Source organism: Scyliorhinus torazame, chromosome 21, assembly GCF_047496885.1.
Source record: "Scyliorhinus torazame isolate Kashiwa2021f chromosome 21, sScyTor2.1, whole genome shotgun sequence".
NCBI lineage: Eukaryota > Metazoa > Chordata > Chondrichthyes > Carcharhiniformes > Scyliorhinidae > Scyliorhinus > Scyliorhinus torazame.
The window spans coordinates 85,400,675-85,419,467 of record NC_092727.1 but is presented as its reverse complement, the minus strand read 5'-3'; positions in this window follow the sequence as shown (position 1 = coordinate 85,419,467).

The window sequence follows — 18,793 nt, the reverse complement described above, 5'->3', positions numbered from 1 at the left end:
ACATACTCAGACAGTGCCAGTAGAAATGACTCAGTAATTTCTACTAGTCATGACATGCAATCAGGCCACATGAGAATGATTCATCAAGCCATCCAAAAAGTAATAGACACTACAATACTACTAAGAGTACAGTTCCCTGATATTGTAGCACATTGCACAACTGAGATTACTAACTAACCTGAGATTCAATGGTGGTGAGGTGTCTTCTAGCTGTTCAACACATGTTCAGCTGCACAATGATTAGAGAAGGCATTAGCTAGAGTGACGAGGTTGGAATTGGTATTGCTGGAATCAAATCAGCATTGGATTCGGTTTGATGTTACGACCTGCTACTCTGCATACCTCCAGCAAACATTCCTTACACATCCCCAAATTGGTCCCGATAGGGCCACACTAGAGGTGTGCGCGTATGGGGTAGACATAATTCTGAGATTAAAGTAGAACAATTAGTGCCGAAACTAGAGGTGCTATGGCACTGAATTTTCCTGTCAGAGTATTTTGACACCAGTCCACATATTGTTATTTAGGTTTGAGCTAAAATATCAATTCAGTGAATTATTACTGTGATGCATTTCAATATCAAATATCAAGTACCTATATACTGAAGTGATCATGAAGACTCTAATAAAGTAAATATTTTAAGTTATAAAGACATTTTCTATTCACAGAAATTAGTGTAGGTTTGGGAGGATGAATGACAGAAGGATACACATATTCTGGCTGAAGCAGCACATCAATTAAAGAGTTTCACTGAAAATGTTACAGAACAACTTTTCAAAGATTCAGAGCTCTGAAATAAGAGGAAGGGTGATGGTTTCTGACCAGCGTAATAGATGGGTTAAATGAAGTGCCACCTATTTTGTCAACAGTATCCATCTCAGTTGTGCAATGCGCTACAATATCAGGGAACTGTACTCTTAGCAGTATTGTAGTGTCTATTACTTTTTGGATGGCTTAATGTATCTTTCTCATGTGGCCTGATTGCATGTCATGAATGATGAAGTGCCAGCACTTTCCCTCTGTGGTGCATATGAAATGAAATGAAATGAAAATTGCTTATTGTCACAAGTAGGCTTCAATGAAGTTACTGTGAAAAGCCCCTAGTCACCACATTCCGGCGCCTGTTCGGGGAGGCTGGTACAGGAATTGAACCGTGCTGCTGGCCAGCCTTGGTCTGCTTTAAAAGCATGCTATTTAGCCCTGTGCTAACTATTGTCTAGAGCTCTCTGATTTAAATGCCTTAGGATTCTCCATTGCTGTCACTCAATAAGATTGGTCATTCACCATTGAGGGCTGGGGTGCATTCCCTTTACCCAATACACAAGCATTGTTCTCACTGATGCTGTCTTTCAACAAAACAGCAAGGAATTCTTGGAATCTTCTGGATGAAGAGCCTTGTGCAAAGTTACAATTACATGAAGTAATGCTGTCATCAATTAACTTCTGTTTGGGGTGTTGGACTTGCCAGGGCTGCAGGTGGGAGTGAAGGCTAATGTCCTTGCCTTTGTTTTGTTGAGTGTCCCAAGGTGAGTTCTGCTGGGGTGGAGGACCCCTTCTCTGCATGGAGCCTCGGTATGGTTGGGTGACCTAATGAAATTCTTGTACCTGGAGAAAGTAAAGTAAACCGTTAGGGGGTCGGTTGAAGAGTTCTACCAGAGATGGCAGCTATTCATAACCTACATTAAAGAATTAGTCACCGTCAGGTCCTGAGGGCGGGTGTTAGGGTTTTTTTTGTTTTGTTTTCGGTTTTCTTTCTTCTCTGGGTGGATGTTGTGGGTATGGTTGGTTGGGGATTTTGTTCTGTTGGTTTGGGTAATATGGGTTTCCTTGTAAAATTTATTGTAAAATGGAAAATCTCAAATAAAAATATATATTTTTTCAGTCAATTAACTTCTGGAGGTGCATGGGGTAAATCCAATGATAGATTTAGTGATCCTGGTGCAGAGTATCACACAGTTCGGAATGCAGCACTTTCACCTCTGAGTCAGCAGGTTGTGAATTCAGATCCAGCTGCAAAGACCAGAGCACAAAGGTTGAAGCTGTCAACCCAATGCAGTACTGAGGGAGTACTGCACTGCATATGGATGACATGTTGAACCGAGGCCCTCTCTGCTCTCTCAGGGGAATGTTAAAGTTTTCATCACACTACTTTGTAGAAGTGAAGGCGAGCTATTCATAGAATCCCTACAATGCAGAAGGAGGCCATTCGGCCCATCAAATCTGCACCAAGCTTTGGAAAGAGCACCCTACTTGAGCCCATGCCTCCACGCTATCCCCGTAACCCAGTAACCCCACCTAAACTTTTGGACACAAAGGGACAATTTAGCATGGCCAATCCACCTAACCTGCGCATCTTTGGACTGTGGGAAGAAACGGGAGCACCCGCAGGAAACCCACGCAGGCACGGGGGGAAAGTGCAAAGTCCACAAAGTCACCCGAGGCAAGAATTGAACCGGGTCCCTGGAGCTGTGAGGCTGCAGTGCTCACCACTGTGCCACCATACTGCTCTAAGGTGACCTGGCCACTGTTTATCTCCCGATAAGCATTATGAGGTACAGATTATTTGTTCATGATCTCATTGCTGCTTTTGGGACTGTGTTGTCCAAAACCAAGCTGTGACCCTTTCTGCATTGCAACAGCGACCATAATTCCAAAGTATATAATTGATTGTAAAGCACTTTGGGATGCCTTGAGGTCATGAATGACATTATATAAAAGCAGCCACAGCAGGTCAGCAAACACAATCCGCAGCCACACAATTTTCCATCCATTAAGAATGCTCAGTACTCGATGTTCAATAAAAATCGAGCTAATTCAGCTTAAGTGCAGTAAACAATTATGGATATGAATTAAGAATTGGGTTTTATTAGCCACTCAGTACAGAAGATATTTATTTTAGGATGGTGCTTTCTGTTGATAAGCACTGTTAAAAAATATAAAGGAAAATATAGTGACAGCACTTACCAGAGTTGGAAAACACCAAAGGATGAGTTGGACTCTTCCACAGATGATTGTTCAGTTCACCAGATTTTTTGCAACAGCATGTATCCAGTCTTTTAATTCTGCCTGGAACCATGCATTTCCAAATTTTACATGTGTCTTCTGTAGCTCCCTCCTCTCCAGAAAGCCTTGGCTCATTTCCTCTTCTGGAACCTCACCCATGTGGACATTCTTCAAGTGTGAGTATTGAGTGTGGGCTCGCTATTTAGCTCTGGGAGTGAGCCTCATTCTGCCAACTGTAGACGAATTGTAGGCTCTCTGTGGCCAGTTAAGTTGATAGCACCAAACTCGTCAGCAACAACGTCCAATTGTGGGATCTTCCTGCTTTATTTATATATTTGGCTCCACATTGAGCAGATGCTTTGCATCTCTAATGTTAGAATGCTGTTTTTCTTTAACTGTGATTACTGAGACATTTCCCCAGCCTTTTATTGGAGGCAATGTGGTTTTCGTTCTGAGAAAAGTTTGACTAAACTCGATGTACTGCAATTACTAAAATAAGCTAGCCAATCTCACCCAAACAGGCTAGATTTTTCTGCCTCGATTAGAAATGGTTTCCTCTCCAACTTCCTATTAGTCGTTTTTTCCTGCCCTTTACCATAAGGCACGCCACATTTACTGTGTCGGTCAATTGTCTCACTGCCACTTGGAAACATTTCAATCCAAGGTGCATTTGTGGTGTAACTACACACTTACAATGCAGTTATCACATAGATACAGTCTGACTCCAATATCAGACAACAGGAATAGATTCCCCAGAGGAGGGAGCCATATTCTGCTTTACCTCAGAATAAATTCACGCCCTCACACTTCACACACCAGGGGCAAAATTCTCCCCAAACGGCGCGATGTCCGCCGATTGGCGCCCAAAACGGCGCCAATCAGACGGGCATCGCGCCACCCCAAAGGTGCGGAATGCTCCGCATCTTTGGGGGCCGAGCCCCAATATTGAGGGGATAGGCCGACGCCGGAGGGATTTCCGCCCCGCCAGCTGGCGGAAAAGGCCTTTGTTGCCCCGCCAGCTGGCGCGGAAATGACATGTCGGGGCGGCGCATGCGCGGGAGCGTCAGCGGCCGCTGACAGTTTCCCGCGCATGCGCAGTGGAGGGAGTCTCTTCCGCCTCCGCCATGGTGGAGACCGTGGCGGAAGCAGAAGGGAAAGAGTGCCCCCACGGCACAGGCCCACCCGTGGATCGGTGGGCCCCAATCGCGGACCAGGCCACCGTGGGGGCACCCCCCCCGGGGCCAGATCGCCCCGTGCCCCCCCCAGGACCCCGGAGCCCACCTTGTCCCGCCGGTAAATAGGTACTTTAATTTACGCCGGCGGGACAGGCAATTTATCGGCGGGACTTCGGCCCATCCGGGCCGGAGAATCGAGCGGGGGGGCCCGCCAACCGGCGCGGCCCGATTCCCGCCCCCGCCGAATATCCGGTACCGGAGACTTCGGCAACCGGCGGTGGCGGGATTCACGGCAGCCCCCGGCGATTCTCCAACCCGGCGGGGGGTCGGAGAATGACGCCCCAGATTTGGCATTGGTGTGAATGCAGGAGTCAATTTGCACACAGCAAGGTCGCATCAAGCAGAAAATGAATGAATGACCCCAGATCATCAGCTTGTGACGAAGTTAGGTTAGGGAGAAATATTATCAGGGCCAAAGGAGAACTCTCTGTTCTTATTCAAATCATACATTGTATTTTTTACAGATGCTGAAGCGGCATTTCAAAAGATAGAACTTATGCAGTGCAGAACTACCTGGATTTGGATTAATTGTCATGTGTATGAGGTACAGTGAAAAGTATTGCTCGGCGTAGAGTCCAGACAAATCATTCCATACATGAAAAACATAGGACATACGATAAATATATGAAATGAAATTTGCTTATTTTCACAAGTAGGCTTCAAATGAAGTTTCTGTGAAAAGCCCCTAGTCGCCACATTCCGGCGCCTGTTCGGGGAAGCTGGTGCGGGAATTGAACCCATGCTGCTGGCCTTATTCTGCTTTACAAGCGAGCTGTTTAGCCCACTGTGCTAAACCAGCCCCTACATAGACATAGGAAGAAGCATACAGAGTGTACTGCTCTGGCTGAAGTGATGGGCTAGATCATGGGTTCCCAGCCAGGGGGCTGCAAGAAAATTTCAAAAGTCCGTCAAAAATAACAAATCTGCAGTAAAAATAAAAGATTGACATGACAATAGACCAATCAGATTTAAAGTTGGGACAAGCAGAGACCGAGCGCCTTGTCAATCATTGGATGCTAGAACATAAAACTTACAGTACAGAAGGAGGCTATTCAGCCCATCAAGTCTGCACTGACTCACACAAGCCCTCACTTCCACCCTATCCCCATTACCCAATAACCCCTCCTAACCTTTCTGGGCACTAAGGGCAATCTTTCATGGCCAATGCACCTAACCTGCACATCTTTGGACTGGGAGGAAACCGGAGCACCCGGAGGAAACCCGTGCAGACACGGGGAGAACTTGCAGACTCTGCACAGACAGTGACCCAGCGGGGAATCGAACCTGGGACCCTGGCGCTGTGAATCCACAGTGCTATCCACTTGTGCTACCGTGCTGCCACTGTTGGTCAATGAATAGGAGTTTTTCTGTTTTGGTTTAAGTGTGGAGAGAGAGGGCACAGGAAAGTAAGCTTCCCCATGCACTAGACATGGTTGGACTCAGCACATGGACTGAGGTAGGGCAAGGAGTAAAGATGCTGAACCTTTGGTCAGTGAACTCCAACTGAGTCAGTACCAGGGTCAGAGAGGAGAGACTTGACTTAAAGCTTGTTTCCCCAGCTATTATGATTATGTACAACAAATCGGTTGACAAAATTCCCTCTGTGTGCCCTCGAGGAGCATGTCCACGCAGTGTTCTCAATCTTGCTGGAATGTACAGAAAAAACAAAGGTCTCACGTGAAAGCTTTGGGAAACATGTTGAGTCCTGCATGAAAAGTGTGTGGGAGTTGAGAATGTCTGATTGTTTGGAGCCTTGCTAATGTAGTGCGTAGCCAAAACAGGAAACCACTTCTGTTTAGAAACTCTCATAATCATTTTTTGGGGGACCTTTATTGTAATTGAACTAAAAATCAAAACATTTCCCAGAAAAGCTTTTCCAAAGCCATCATTAAGCAGAATTAGTGAATAGCAACACTCAGGCTAGCTCAGAAAGGGCCATACTGTATGGCCTCCCAACGTCTCTGTACCTGTTCACTTCTGAACAAAACACAGTCCTATTATTTCCATTTACACTGGATTCTAAAGTGGACCCATGTGGGCTCCATAAATAAATGGTTAATATTCCAATATTTTAGGTGAGGAATTGTGATATTAACGCCAATGATTCTGATAGTCACTGGAGCAGGATTTCCAAGCTTAAGAGGGTGTTTTATTTTGTTTTTGATTTTTGTTTTTATAAATTCCCAGTCAATGGAAGGTGCAAATTCATAAGTGATTTTGCCTTTACAAGGGAAAGAATTGGAACCACTGTCCAGAGACCAGGGACTGAATTCTATTTCTGAAATCCTTTTTCTGGTACTCTGGCCCCCGCTTGTGTCGGGATCGAGGTTCGTGTCCCACGCCAGAGGGAGGATGTAAATGGGTCTTAACTTCGCGGGCTGGGCACCATATTTTCCAAGCCCGCATGATTCTCCGGTCCTCTGGGCCGGGAATCGCGTGGGCGAGAATCACTACTGGTGCTGACAAGTGCGACCCTGACGCGGAGGACCTCATGGTGGGCCACAGGGATACCCCTGGAAGGGAGTTGCCCCAAGGTCCATCTGAGTGCCATCCTCCTCCCCACAATGCAAGGCCTGCCTACCCCACTCACACCAGATGCCCTCCACCGCCTCGCACCAGAGACCCCCAAATAAAGAGACCCCCGCAAAGACCCCCTAGAAAAGAGAGTCCTGTGAGGAAGCCCCCCCCAAAATCTAGGCCACTCTCTGAAAACCCCCCAGAAGAGACATGCCTGTCAGGAACCCCCGCCCCTCCCATCCCAGAAGAGAGACCCCTGTCTGGAAGCTAGTGAGCAGTCTAGACAGAGGCAGTGAAAAACATTACTGCTTTAACATTCAGCTGGACAATACGCCCACTGGCTCAGACAGAGGAAGCACCATGTGTGGGATTCTCCCAGCCCTGGGCTGGGCCAGAGAATCCCTGCGAACGTGCCACGCTGTCTCGACGCCGGCGTGGTTGGTGCGGCTCTACGTGGCCGGCCCACCGATTCTCCGGCCCGGATGGGTCAAGCGGCCGTAAGAAAATAGCCAAGTTCCGCCGGCCCTGTTCTAACCTGCTCTGGGCTGGCGGGACCTCGGCGGGACCTGGCGGCCTTTGGGGGGGGAAGGGGGGGTCCGACCCCAGGGTGGGCCTCCGATGTGGCCCGGCCCGCGATCGGGGCCCACCGATCAGCGGGCCGGCCTCTGTAGCTGGGCGCCTCCTTTCCTACGCATCGGCCCCTGTTGCATTGGGGCTGGCGCGTTGAAGGAGGCCACTGCGCATGTCCTCGTTGGCGCTGACGCAAATGCGCATGCGCGGGTTCCGCGGCGCACAGTTCGCGCCGGGATCTGCAGCTGGAGCGGCGTGAACCCCTCCAGCGCCATGCTAGCCCCCTGTAGGGGCCAGAATTAGTAATGGGAGCGGCCCGTTCACGACGGCGTTCACGAATCCCGCCCCACTTCCCATCTGACCCAAACTCACTCAGATTTTGGAATTAAAATTCCCACGAATCATTGCTACAAACTGAAGGATAAAGCCTGAATCAATAGGATAGGCTCTCAGACAGGTTTCTAGAATTCTCGTGTAGTGAAAAGGCCATTTCCTTTTCTAGCATGAATTGCCTCTTAGGGGTTGCAGGAGTACAGCGGGGGAGTGGGCCTAGGTTGGGTGCTCTTTCGAAGGTTCGTTGCAGACTCGATGAGCCGAATGGTCTCCTTCTGTACTGTAAGGATTCTATGATTCTGTGGTTCTATGTCCCAAAGAATCTGGTTCATTCTTGCTGTAGTTTACTTGTCTCCTGAGGCCCTTCGAACTGCAGGCTCATTAGGCCCGCCCACCGAAAGTGGATCCGAGCAGAAGACTGTGACACTGTCCCTGTATAGGGAAGCTGTGACCTGCGTGCATCACTGACTGGGATTGTCCCCCTCCTATGCCCGCATTCTTCCTAATGGACTCGGCAAAAGGTTTTACACAGCACATAAACAAGGCGGCAGAGAGAGGACAGCCCTGCCTGACTCCAGACTTGATCGGAGGTTTCTCTAATTCTCACCCATTGACTGAAACTGTACTATCGATGTTGGTATATGGTAGTCATATCCGATTGCAAATGCTCCAGGGAATTTAATGGATAGGAAAAACCTATTCGGACTTACACACTGATTCTCAGCAACTGACTTTTGATTTTTTGTTATAAATTATTTTTTTCCAATTAAGGGGCGATTTAACGCGGCCAATCCACCTAACCTGCACATCTTTGGGTTGTGGGGGTGAGACCCACGCAGACACGGGGAGAATGTGGAAATCCACACGGACAGCGACCCTGGGCCAGGATCGAACCTGGGTCCTCGGAGCCATGAGGCAGCAGTGCTAACCGCTGCGCCACCGTGCCGCCCCAGCAACTGATTTTTGAAAATCATCTTTACAGCCACATTAGAAATTGGGTTTCGGGGGTGTTATGAATGTGAGATTGTGACATTGGTTAGAATTTTGACTTGTCCTGATTTGTCGCAGGTCCTTGTTTCTTTTTTGATGCTCAATTTAAGCAAATTCTCTGTGCCAGGACCTTGTGGTGGCACCATACGGACTGAATGATACTTAATTCGGCCAAAGTACAAGACAGTTTGTGAGTGTCTAGGCAGCTCTTTGTTTCCTGTTTCTCCATACTCATCCTCTTCTGCCACTCTGACTCCAATCTACTTTCACTCTTCCAACTCTATCCTCCAGCCCTGAAGCCTCATCCCTCTCCAATTTTCCCTGCATCCTCTAACTTGTTCTTTCTAAATTTTTCTAATTTGCCAGTCCTTTGATCTTCTTCCCTTTCCACTCGTGATCACTCAGTTGCCTTTTGAGCCTTTGTGAAATTGTCAACAGTTCACATTTGTCTGATACGAATGCTCTTCCCGACAAAACTACCAAAAGCATAATCAAACAAAACCCAGCCTTCCAGCTATCTGTCCTCTGTATTTAAGTCTCTCTCTTTAACTTGCTGTTTCCCCCTGAAATCCGGGATTATATTGTTGACTCTTAGCATTGTACTCCTCACTCCCAAAGCTCCCTGTTCAGGTATCTCCTGTCCGGCTTCCGTCCATTTCACAACTCCATTATGGATGCAGGCAAAGTTAAAATTACAAGTTTTTGTGACTGTCATTGTAATATATCATTCCCCTTTGTCCCCTTCAAGCTCCACACATTGTTTGACGCAGTTGGCTAAGCGTTCTTCCTCCATTTTCTCTCTTCCATTGTCGAATGGTGGCACGGTAGCACAGTGCTTAGCACTGTTGCTTCATAGCGCCAGGGTCCCAGGTTCGATTCCCGACTTGGGTCACTATCTGTGCGCAGTCTGCACGGTCTCCCTGTGTCAGTGTGGGTTTTCTTAGGCTGCTCCGGTTTCCTCCCACAAATCACGAATGACTTGCTTGTTAGGCGAATTGGACATTCTGAACTCACCCTCAGTGTATCCGAACAGGCGCTGGAATGTGGCGACTAGTAACTTCATTGCAGTGTTAATGTGAGCCTACTTGTGACACTAATAAAGATTATTAGTATTACAGGTCTTTGGGACTCTGGCCAATCTCAGAATATCTCCAGTGGCTTCTCTTCCTTCATAAGACCCGAACAGAAAAGCTGGAAAAACTCAGCATGTCTGGCAGCATCTGTGAAGAGAGAAACAGAGTTAACATTTCGAGTCTGTATGACTCTTCTTCAGAGCTGAAGAGCGGAAGAAATGTGATGGATTATATAGTTGGAGAGGGGGGTGGCAAAGGTCGGGGTTAGATGGAATCTCAGGAGAGATTGACAAAGGCGACCTTTTGCATTGAGGAGTTCCGGTGAGCAGAGTTCCTCGATGCAGGAAACGGGACTAAGAGCTGCCTCGTTGGGGCATTCCCTACTGAGGCCCTGAGTAGAACCAGAGTCCCAGTAGATAGCATGGTGTTTCATGGCACATGCTCATTATGGGATTCTATTCCCATTCAGTTAGATCGTGTCCGTTGAGTGAAAGAACAGGTTCACTGTATTTGATGGGGATTGTTCAGGCCTCTGTTCAAGAAAGAAACAGAGAGCATTTTGACCCTCCTGGTGGGGGATGGAGATGGAGAGGGATTGGGCATGTTGCTAACTTTGCCTTAGTTTAATTGCTCTGTTTTATCACCTTTGCTCCTGAGTCGCCAGGTATCTTTATGATACCGCCACGTGGTTCAAGTCCGAGTAATGATCAATAATCCAATACACCGCTTAGTAAGATTTAAATCAAAGCACATTTATTATACACAGTAATCACTACTCATGCACAAATTCTACGCCTAAGCTACTTCTTACAACTAACAGGCCTATACTTAACTTGGAACTGGCCCACCAGGTCAGGGAAACAAATGGCCTTTCGTTCGGGTTCTGAGTCTGCGGGATTCGAAGTTGGTACAGATTGATAGCTAGAAGCGCCTATCTTGTAGCGAGCGTTGAAGTAAGACTTACAGTTTCGACCAGCTGCTGAAGAGTGAAGAGCTGGAGAAGCGGTGGAGAAGAGAGCACCTTGAACTTGGGGCTCAATTCTTATAGTCCCCAGGGGTTTCCCGCCTTTTGGGGTGGACCCTGTACCTGGTTCCAAGTGATTGGACTTTGTCCCAATCATTTGGTTCGATTTTCTCCAATGCTGGAGCGGTTCCCTGATCAATGGGCGGTCTTGAGGTGGTCGTTCGCCTCCTTTTGTGTAGGCTTCTGCTGGCACCGAAGCGTCTGGTTTTGCTTTGTGTGTCTAAATATTGCTTATTGTTCCTGGGGATTGCTCATTAGTATGCAGATGGCTGGTGTTTTGTTATGCTGATGGTTGCTGGTATCGTTCTTGTGAGGCCTTTTCAGAGGTAAATACACAGTCAACCTGCAGCTGCTCATTTGTGTCCTGTTGGCTGACTTTCCCATCAGCCTTTGCCGTTCGCCATTTTAAATTGGGAGTTAGCCATTTTAACTGGCTACATTCCCTCCTTGTGATCCTAACGCGAAGCGTGAAGGATCACATAACTATGTTGCTTTCCATTCCCTGACCTGGGGGGGGGGGGGGGGGGGGGGCGACTTCCTTCATGGCCTCTGCACTGACCATAGCTATGCAAAAAAATTTTTACTAACAATTCTAAGGGCGCTATGTCAAACAGGGACATGCATTACAAAACAATAAACTGGGAACCTCTAACTATCCTTAATACACTACACTCACTTAAACATTTCATTATCCTAACTTCCTCAACCTTACAACAAAATCATAGCATTTTATACAGTGTCTTCCTGGCTTGGCAGTCAAGCTCAGGATCGTACAATTTGCTTAGGAATAGTTCTTTACATTTCTTTATTTACAATAAACGCAAGTGAATGCTCTTTATTATAGATTGTGGGGGTCAGGGGTCTGGTCGTATCCGAAAATAGGGGATCTGATCCTATATACCGGGGTTCGAGCGCGGTAGGCTCTCCTTCTCCATTTCCGTAGACGCATAGTCTGCACTATGCAGCAGAGTATCGCGAATACCAGTAAGGTTTCTATTACATAGGACAGGGAGTACCAGGTTATAAATCTGGCACACCAAGATGATGTGGTGTCGCTGGTGACTGGGCTCTGGGTACTGTGGGGAAGTGAAACATTAACGGCTGGGGGGCTTGAAGTTATGGGGTTCGCGTTCATGCGCAACCAAAAGTCCATTAGTATGATGCTGATCCATGTGAAGGAAGTCCTCATGACTCTTCTCTTTCCTTTTCTTTCTTCTCTTCTCCGGTCCTGGAGCTTCTGGAGTTCTGTGGAAACAAGCATAGTGTCTGTAACTATCTTTGTTTAACATCTCGTACGGCAGTCTGTCTGTCCTGTAGTGCCAATTACTCCCTTTATAATTGGTCACTTTGTGTGACTCCCTCATTTTTTTTCAAAAATCGAATTTTACGACAAGACACACTTCCCAATAATGAACCAGTGCGAGCCGTCTCGCAGACTGTGCAATTTACCATCCAAATGTTTCAGGATGTAAATAGCATGTGGTTGGCAACCTAAAGGTTACCTAAACAAAACAAAACATTTTGAACTGCAAGTGCCAGAATGAGGTGCATATGGGCTGCGACGGGTAAGAGTTGGATGGAGTCCCCGGGTAGGACGGATACCAATGCCGTGTCTCTCCTACACGAGCGTAGTTGACCAGAGGGGGGGTTCCCAGGCAGGGCGGGTCCCAAGCCGTTTCTCCACTGCCTGAGCAACCGACAAGAACGGGCAAGAAATGTAGTTATCGTGGTGGGGCTGCCGTAGTGGTTCTACCTTCGAACCAGAAGGGCAGTTACGAACGGGCGTCTGGTTCCTTAACCAGTCTCTGCAGACAAGTCCTCAGAGGTTTTGGCCGAAAAGGCGTGGGGCCGTGGTTAAAAAATGTTGTAGTCTGACATACAACATTTAACAAAACACTACAAACAACATAAATCATGCTGCAGGTCCCATCAGAAAGGACACCACTTCTCCCAAGCGGTCCCTTTTAAAACATCATCTGGACACCTCAGTTCTCGGTTGCGAACAGGGTCGCAAAGGGGTTATCGGTTTGGGAGTCAGACCCAAGGTCGTCATCTTCTCCCGGGTGCCAAACTCTTGAGTGTATCAGGGCTGAAGGGGCTGCATGGTGTGAGGTGGGGTCGCTCTCGTCGTTACGGACGAGTCAGAACAAGTTATCTCGGTGCCAATAATTGGTGTCTAGCTGTGTGGGGACAAAATCGGGGTCGTCAGTGTGGTTCGGTGGTCGGTGGTGGGGTTTGGTTAGGAAAGTGATCATGAAGGGATCACTTGGATCGTAGTCGGAATCGCTGGGTGTGGGGCCTGTTGCATGGGGATAGTAGGGAGGCGTGCTGTAGCTATCGTCCGAGTCACAGTTGCTGCCTCTGCTGCTGCAGTCTGTGGGCGTTCCGGGGCGGAGTGGTATATTTCGGGGGTGGAGTCGAGGTCGAGTCCGTGACTGGGCTGGACGTGTTGGGGGATGGTAGGGTTACGTTGGCTGTGGGCGGGGCATGGTGTGCTGCGTCGAGCATGATGTGGTGTGCGTGGTTAGACTGTGTTCCATATGCCTTCAGCTGGTTTATATGGAACTACGCAGTCTTACCGTTGGGGTACTTTATTTTATACACGGAAGGGCTTACTTTAATCGCAATGGAGTACGGACCCGAGTATTTTGGGGACAGGAATGTGCTGGGGTTATATACAGAGAGCATAACTTGCTGCCCTATACTGTACCTCAGTCGCATGCACTGTCTTGTCGAAACAAGCCTTGCTCTGTTTCTTTCTGGTGCCCAATTTTACTGCGGCTGCTAGCTGAGCCGTTTTAACATTTGCAACTAATTGCTCCACTGCTTTCTCGTGTGTGAGGGCCGTCAAGTCTAAAACTAATAAATATTCTGTGCCTTACATGGCCTGTCCGGTCCATGAGGGTGTGTGGGGTGTAACCTGTGGAAGTAGAAATTGTGTTACGCAAAAATATCAGCGCAAAGGGGAGAACTGAGTCCCAAGTGGTGTTGTTCTGCTGGACCATTTTTCTGAGGGTGGATTTTAGGGTCTGATTCATGCGCTCCGTGATACCACTCGACTGTGGGTGGTATGCTATGTGGAATATTTGGGTGATGCCAAATATCGTGAGGACGTTCTGCATGACACGTCCCGTAAAATGGGAGCCTTGGTCAGATTCAATGCTGCGTGAGAGTCCCCATCTTGTAAAGATGTGGTGGGTAAAAATCTTGGCTGTGGTTTTTGCAGTGTTTGTGCGGGCTGGGAATGCTTACACCCATTTCGTAAATGTGTCAATTAACACAAGTACATTTATAGCCATTCCTGCAAGGGGGCAATGGTCCTATAAAATCAATCTGGAGGTTAGTCCAGGGGCCATTAACGGGTTGGGTGTGGCTGAGTTGAGCCTATTTGGCATATCTGTCCGGATTATTCTGGGCGCAGATAAGACAATTCTCGATGTAATGGTTTACATCTTCCTTTAAATTCGGCCACCAACAAAGCTGCTTGCGATGGGCTGTAGTGGGATCGATTCCCTGATGTCCATGACCGTCATGGACCAAACTAATCAATTGATTCCTGTCCTGTTCAGGAACCACATAAAGGTGTCTTTCAACACCACACCGTCATGTGTGGTCAGTGCATTTTTTAACCTCTCATAGGGTGCTGGATATTTTCCATTTACAATCTCCCTGAGATTGCTGTCCTGCTTCTGGGCCTGCACTAGATCCTCGATCTTTGTCTGTGAGACCTGAACTGCACTCACTGGTGCGCTTTCGGGGGGTGTCCAGAAATATCCGTGTCTGGAACCTGCTTTAGCCAGTGCGTCGGCTTTCACATTTTCCGGGGGGGGGGGGGGGGAGGAACGATGGTGACTGCGGACTTTGATTATCCCAAAAGTCCTGTTCTGGGCTCTCTCTAAAATGTGACGGAGCAATGGGGCTGAGGGGAGGGGTTTTCCGCCTGCGGAAACAAATCCTCTTGCTTTCCACAGGGGCAGAAATTCCGTGAGGCTGTTGCAGACATAGAGGCTGTCCGAGTATATGTCTGCTGGGCTGGGGAAGGAATTTGGGTGTTCCACTATATACGCGATGGCCGCGAGCTCTGCTGCCTGCGCGCCTAAGTGGCCTGGAAGTTTTAACGATATTTCCTCAAGGGCGCGTCCCTGCGCGTCCTCGACATAGATACCGCAACCTGTTATGCGCTTCCCATCCAAGACTGTGGAAGATCCATCCACATAGATCTTTATGGGCTCACACGTGTCTGTGTGCTGGGGGCTCTGGGTTGAACTACCTATCTTTCTGGGGGGTGTCTTAGCAATAAAGGGGCCTGTGTTGTGGTGTGGAGAGATAATTTCGCATTCATGGGGGGTTCCGGGGTACTGTAAGTTGTCGGCTAAATAGGTGTGCGTCTTTGTCCTTTTAACAGTGATGTCCCGTCCCTGCAAGAGAAGGGTCCATCTAGCTGCTCTAATCTGGCTTACTGTACCGTCCTTGAGTCGTCCGTCCAGTAAAAATTGGGGTGGGGGTGTGTTCGGTGAGAATTGTAATGGGGTTCAGTCCGGTAATATGTGAAAAATACTGCACTGCCCAAAATACTGCGAGCAGGTGCCTCTCACAGGCTGAAAATCCCTGCTCCACAGCGTCCAAAATTCTAGAGGCGTAAGCTACGGGCCTTAACTGGTCGTGCCGTTCCTGGAGGAGCACGGCTGAAAGGGTGCGGTCTGTGGTCGCTACTTCTATGGCGTAAGGGGAAACGGGTCTGGAACTTGTAGTGCGGGGGCTGCTTTGAGTGCCTGTTTTAAAGAGTCCACAGCATCCGTATTCTGCGGAAGCCATTCCCAGGAGGCTCCTTTCTTTAGGAGTTCCGAGAGGGGTGCTGCCTTGCTGGCGAAACCGTCAATGTGGTTTTGACAGTAGCCAACCAGTCCTAAAAACGACCGGAGGGCTGAAACGTTCTGGGGAAGGGGCAATTTAGCAATCGAGTCAATCCTTTTATGCTCGATCTCGCGTTTACCATATGTGATAATTGTTCCCAAATATATCACCTTTTCTTCCAAAATCTGGGCCTTTCTGGGGTTGACTTTACAACCGATTGAGCGTAAGAGTTCCAGGAGTTCGGACAGAAGCTCAATGTGCTCTTCCTTGGTGTCTGTCTGCAGTAGTAGGTCGTCCACATACTGTACCAGACATTCGGGGCGAGAAAATGTGGTTAAACCATTTGCCAGCTGTCGGGGGAGTTGTGGAATCCTTGTGGCAGGCATGTCCACGTGTACTGCTGTGCTTTAAAGGTGAAGGCAAATTTGTACTGGCACGCCTTTGCCAATGGAATGGACCAGAATCCATTAGTGACATCCAAAACCGTAAAGAATCGGGAATTGAGTCCCTGCTTGAGCATGGTCTCGGGACTTGTGGCTACTGTGGGGGCTGCTGCGGGGGTGATTTTGTTGAGTTCCCGATAATCAATGGTCAGTCGCCATGATCCATCGGGCTTTCTCACTGGCCAAATCGGGGCATTATTAGTGGAGGCTACTGATCTAAGTACGCCCTGCTCTAATAAGCTTTCTATCACCTTGGAGATTTCTCCCTCTGCCTCTTGGGGAAATCCATACTGTTTTTGGGGTCTAGGGTCAGGTCCTGTTATCTGTACGGAGCCAGTCATCCGTCCACAGTCGTGCTTGTGGGTCGCGAATGCTGCCCTGTTCTTTGCAGAACTGCCCTAACTGCTTGTCCCATACTAAGCGTGGTCGGGTGAACCAAAATTAGCCTACTGCGCTAATTTTGTTTGTGTACTCTCCTATGTTGAGCGTTGCGGGAGCTCTTGTGGATTTTGCCATCTTCCAGACACACTGGTTGACTGGATCGAATGAAAGATTATGGGAATTCATGAAATCGATTCCCAGGAATGTGTTCTGCTGTGTGGGGCAGGTCAACTAAAACTACGGGGTGCTTGGTGGTGATGTACCGATTTGAATGGGTACAGGGGGCTGTGATGTGTCCCTGCTGTGAGTGGCCTGTAAAGCCGCTGAGGGTGATAGTGGCTGTCAAGTGGGCCACGTGTCTTTTTGAAACAGGGTGGAGGAATTTATTGGGGTGCAGGAGCCTCCTGTGACCCCAGAGAAATTCGATGGGCTGTCCCCGAATTTTCGCTGCAACTACCGATCGTCGGACCTATCCCAAAGGGTGTTGCAGACCTAACTGGGGAGACAGTACACCGTCAGTCCGTTCCGGTCAAGTCCGTCTGATCTGAACGGGCGCTAACGCTATGAATGGGCTCTGTCTTTTTCTTACTCAGAGTGCCCGTCTGCTGGTCTCTCTGTGGCTTTTTAGGGGCATTGCACTCTCTTGCGAAGTGTCCCAACTGTCCATAGTTGTAACACTCCTGTGACTTGGGTGGGGGGCTGTTCTTTCCCTCATTCACCCATGCGGGGTTGTGGTGTGTTTTTACTGCCTGCATATCTGCGCCGGCCTGCTTTTCCTCGGTATTCTTAACTGCGGGTTTGCTTTGTACAGATTGCTCCCAGGCGTGGGACAATCTTTTCACTACCCACTTCTCGTTATGGGCCTCCTCTGAGGGATCATAACTCGTGCAAGCTTTCTGTCCTGTTTCGATGGCATAGGAGATAAGGGTGCGGGTCCATTTGGCCATGTTGTCTGGGGACAAATGGGCACGGTCTAAGTCTCCAAAGACTGCTGCAAAGTGGATCCACAGGCGTCCAGCAAACGCTGTGGGGTGCTCGGATTTCTTTTGCCTACATTTGTTGAGGCCATCTACGGGGTCACCCCGGTTATACCCGATCGCATCCAGGATCGCGGTATGCATTTCTGCAAGGGTGCTTCCTCCTACATTCTGTGGGCCGGGAAGGGCTGCTGCTACTGAAGGGTCTAAACTTAAAACGGTGAGCTTTACATGCTTTCGCTCATCCAGGCCGTACATGGTCGCCTGATGCTTAACCGTGGCAAAGAAATGGTGGGGGTCTGAGGTGGGGAGGAACGGTGTGATCTTATCGCACGCGTCCCGTAATTGGGTCACGGTTAAGGGGGTGGTGTAAAGGAATTCCGCGTCTCCTTCCGATGTGACTGTGCGGTGGGTGGTTACAGGGTTCATTGGAGCTTGAACTATCTGCTGTTTGGGGGGTTGGGGCGCTTTCCTCTTTTGTGACTTTCCCTGCGCACATGTTCCCTGAACATATCTCTGCGCTGTTTTGTTCAATTCTTCCCAATCAGGGTCATCTTCCTGATCTAATTTTTCTCCAAAGGTTTCCTGGAAACCTTTTTGAACAGAAAGCAGCGATTGCAGCTCTGCAATCTGCTTCTGGCACTTTGCGTGATCTATCGTGGTTTGTCTTTGTTCTGTGGTGGCAGCATGGAGTGCTCTTAATGCTGCCTTGAGGTCACTACACTGTTTCTGTAATGCCTCTATCTGTTTTTCCGTTTCTTCACGTACCAGGACTGCACGTTGCGTGTCCTGATAGGCCTTTTTGTACTGAGACTGGAAGCTGCTTAAGTGCGCCAGACAAGACTGGTGCGCGCTTTTGGCATCCTCCGCCTCTACATCTTTTGCTGCTAACTTCCTTCTCAATTCTAAATTCTCCTTTTCTACTTCGCTTACATCGACCTTACTCATTCGATGTATGCCCTCAACTTCTTTCCGGAGCGTCCTAACGACCTCCCCTGTGCCTCGCAATTGTGCCAAGCAGGACACGATTGCCATCGGCTTGCGAGCTTTCTCGAAGCCCTTTTTGTGGATCTCACTCAGGGGGCGAAATTCTCCATTATCGGCGGAAAGTCCGCCGATCGGCGCAAAAAACGGCGCAAATCCCACTTGCGTCACGTCTTAAAAATGGGCCGATAGTCTGCGGCCCGAAATGGGCGAGCAGCGACGTAACGGGATCCGCACTTGCGCAGTGGTTCACGCCGTGCAGCGTCATACGCGCTGCACGGCGTGACGGCTCATAAGGCCGCGCAGCTCCCCCCCACCCGACCGGAACAGCCGACCACAACACCCGACTTGATGGCTGGCCGTCGCTCAGCCCCGAGGTTCGAGTCACGCGATGTGGAGGCGCTCCTGG